Genomic DNA, 4,062 nt, shown 5'->3' with positions numbered 1-4,062 from the left:
GTAATCACATATTCATTTTAAACAGTTTTCTCCCTCATCTGTTTCAATGCAGAATACATTATTTATCCCATCTTTCTCAGTCTCCCCCAAATCTCAAGGTCAGTCCTGTTTTACAACAGTGGCACTATACAGTATTTGGCCCTGTGTGACTAAGATATTTCACTCAGCATAATGTCCTCCAGGGTTACCCCTTTTGAATAATATTGAATGAGTTCCTTGTTTTTCAATGCAGCATAGTATTCCATTGTGAGAATATACCACAGCTTCTCTATCCATTTTTTTGTTGATGGGCACTTGTTTCCAACTCCTTGCTATTGTGAACAAAGTCACGATTAACATGGGTGTGCGTATATATCTGCTTGGGTGGCAGTAATGGTCTCTTTGGGGTATATTCCCAGCAGTGGAGTTACTGGGTCAAATGGTATCTCTATTTGCAACTTTTTGAGAAAGCGCCACACCGCCTTTCACAGTGGTTGTACTATTTTACACTTCCACCAACAGTGAATAAGCGTTTCAGTTTCTCCACAACCTCACCAGCATTTGTTGCTTGCGGTTCTGTTAAATTTTGCCATTCTTACTGGGGTGAGATGATATCTCAGTTGTTTTGATTTGCATCTCTCTTAGAGCTAGGGATTTTGAATATTTCTTCATGTGCTTGTTGGCCATATGACTGTCTTCTTTGGTGAAGTGTCTGTTCATATCCTGTTCCCATTTTTCTATTGGATTATTTACCTTTATCTTGTTGTGGTGCTCAAGTATTTTATACATCCTAGATATAAGTCCCTTATCTGACATGTTATTACCAAATACATTTTTCCAGTCTGTGGCTTCCCTTTTTATCCTATTGGAGAAGTTTTTGGATGTGCCTAGGGATTTGCTTCTTAGAAGGTCCCATTCATCTATTTTACCTTCTCCTAGCTGTAGATTTTTCAGAATACTTGGAAGACTGTTTATGTTGTAGAATTAGTTACCAACTCTAGAAATTGCCTCTGGTGAATATATTGGTTGTAAAAGAAAATATATTAGGAAGACAAAAATCAGTTTATCAATAAATTCTAAGTTATTTGTGTCAGACCAAATATGGCTAGTTTAGAGTCAACAAGACCTTGTGGAGGGCCTTTGTATTTAAAAGTTGGTTATTTTATTTTGGAGGAACATTCTTCCAAGTGGTACAGCACTCTTCTGTCATTTTGCTGTACTGAGATAATCTGGGGTTTCTGTTATGCTTAACCTTTTGCCACTAGAGTGTCAAGTGCCATAACAGTTGGCTCCTAGTTTAAGACAGATTTGGAAGCAGGACTCTGGAAACTATGAACTTTGAGAAACGACGATAGTTATAGAAAGGCTTCAGGTCTTTTGTTCATAGGGGCGCTATGACTCGTGCTCAGCTCAATCAATGGCAGTCAACACCACCAACAACAAAGTGACAAAATAGAAAAGTAGTTGTGGTAGTCTAGTCCACCGACAGTTGCACTGCTAACCTGACGGCACAACTTTTCTGGCCATTCAAACCTACCAGCCGCTCTCAAAAGACAAGATGGGCAGTCTTCTACTGCGCAATGTACAGCCTCTTGCAAACCCCATTGTAAGGTCTACTATGAGTTTGTTCTGACATAACAGCAATGAATGAGTGATTAGAATGAGTTGTTGTTGTTAATTGCCATCAAGTAGAACTAAGTAAGTGTATCTCAAGGATAAACTTTTTGCCTTATACACGAAGGAGAATAAACTCTACTATATTTAAATAAAGGAGCTCAAGTAACACAGTAATTAAAAAATCAGCTGTTAACCAAAATGTCAGTGGTTTGAACCCAGCAGTGGGTTCAAGAAGAGGATGAGGAAGAAGAAGAGGATGAGGTAGTCTGCTGCCTGAAAGAGTCAAGCCTTGGAAATTCCAAGTAGTTTTACCCTGTCTTACAGGGTTGCTGGGATTCTAAATTGATCTGATGGCTTTTGGCTTATATTTAGAAAAGTGCATCATTAACTAAGAGGAGTTGTTGTTGGGTGCTGCCAAGTTGAATATAAATCATAGTGACCCTGTAAACAATTGATCTGAACCCTGTTGTATCCTGTGCCAAACTCACAATTTCTGACACACTCAAGCGCATTACTTTGTCAGTCTGTCTGATTGGTCACTTCTCCTGACCCTCCCACCTTTCCTTCTCCATTAAGTAGCCACCCCTTGCATGCCCAAAGTATGCAAAATGAAGCTTCACCATCCTTGCTTCCAAGGAGCAATCTGGCTTCCCCCTTTCTAAGATATACCTTTTTGTTCTCTTGACAGTCTATAGGATATTCAGTACTCTATTCCAACACCACAACCCAAAGACATCAATTTATCTTCTGTCATCCTTATTCACTGTCCAGCTCTCAGATGCATAGCAGATGATTGAAAGATGATGATCTAAATCAGGCGTACCTTAGTTCTCAAATTAACATTGCTCCTCAGTAATTTGGAGAGGTCCTTGACTGCAGACTTTCCCAGTGCAGTACATCTCCTGATCTCCTATGCGCTAATGACTGTGCTTAGTCATTGACGGTTTCAGTCTTTTTCTCCATCTACCATGATGTGGCCTGTTGGTCCAGTGGTAAGAATTTTTGTTTTCTTGGCATTGAGAGGTAATCCATATTAAAGGCTGCAGTGTTTGATCTTCTGCAGCAAGTGTTTCAGGCCTTCTTCCTTTCAGTAAGCAAGATTGTGTTATCTGCATAATATAGGTTATTGATGACTCTTCTTCCAATCCTGATGCCACATACCTCTTTATAGAGTCTATCTTCTCAAATAATTTGCTCAGCATACAGCTTGAATAGGTTATAGGTGCCAGCGGGGCTGCTCCATCGTGGACAGATTTTAGTAGTGCTCCCAGAACAAGACAGAGTAAGGAGAAAGATTGGCCATCCATTTCTGAAATAACAGGTCTCTGAAAACCCTATAAACAATAGAGGAACACAGATAACTATAGTATTAGAAGTAGATCCCAGATTAGAAGTCAGTCAAAATGAGGAGATACATCTACAAATACCCCTTAATAATTAGAACATAGAATGTACAAAGAATTAATGTTGACAAACTAGAAGCTGGAAAAATTAAACGGACCGCATGAACATCAACTTTGTAGACTTAGTGAGTGAGATAAAATGGTAGCTTTGGCCACTTTGAATCAGACGGTCACATAGTATACTATGTCTGGAATGGAAAACAGGAAGAGAATGGTGTTACATTCATAGTTAAAAAAGATAATTTCAGGGGAGCTCTGGTGGCCTAGTGGTAAGGAGCTGCAACTACAGTCCCAGAGGCGCATGGTTCAAATCCACCAGATGCTCTGCCAGGGAAGGAGGGACAATCTCCTCCTGTACCAGTCAGATCTGATTTGATGGTACACTCACACAAAAATAATAAAATTTTTAAAAAAAGATAATTTCGAATTTATCTTGAAGTATAATGTCGCGATAGGATATTATCCATTTGCATATGAGAAAGATCTGTTAATACGACTATTATTCAAATATATGCACTTTTGGCTAAAGCCAAAGATGAAGAAATTGAAGAATTTTATCAAATTTTGCAGTCTGAAATTAACCAAATACACCTTCAAGATGCATTAATAAAAATTGGTAGCAGGAATGCAAAAGTCGCAAATATTGAAGAAGGAAGAGCAGTCGGCAAGTACAGACTTGTTAACAGAGTGAGGCTAGAAATAGAATGATCGAATTTTGTATGTTCATCGCAGATGCTTTTTATAAGAAACACAAACAGCTACTTTACACACAGATCTCACCAGAAAGATGGCATAGGCATCAGATTGACTACATCTGTAGAAATGTCCTTGGAGACAATATCAGTAGTCAAAACCAGGCCAGGTGTGGGACTCTAGACCAGTTATTCATGTGCAGGTTAACAATTGAGGCTGAAGAAAATTAAAACAAGTCCATGAGAACCAAAGACCTTTTGAATTGCTGTAGTAAATTCGGAGTAATCAGGATAAGGCAGTATATTGTAGCTGATGTTAGATGGATCTTAGCTGAAAGCAGAGAATACCAGAAGAATGTGTATCTTCGTTT

General features: G+C 38.9%; 1 protein-coding gene across 1 annotated transcript in view; it reads left to right on the top strand.

Annotated features, from left to right (window-relative positions):
* Positions 1-4,062, top strand: part of AP5M1 (adaptor-related protein complex 5, mu 1 subunit) — a 44,275-nt gene that overhangs the window by 36,035 nt on the left and 4,178 nt on the right. The window lies entirely within an intron of this gene.

This window comes from Elephantulus edwardii, unplaced genomic scaffold (genome assembly GCF_000299155.1).
Source record: "Elephantulus edwardii isolate Elephantulus edwardi_28Jun2011 unplaced genomic scaffold, EleEdw1.0 scaffold00140, whole genome shotgun sequence".
Classification (NCBI taxonomy): domain Eukaryota; kingdom Metazoa; phylum Chordata; class Mammalia; order Macroscelidea; family Macroscelididae; genus Elephantulus; species Elephantulus edwardii.
The sequence above is the reverse complement of the archived record's forward strand: the minus strand, read 5'-3'. Positions and strand labels throughout refer to the sequence as shown.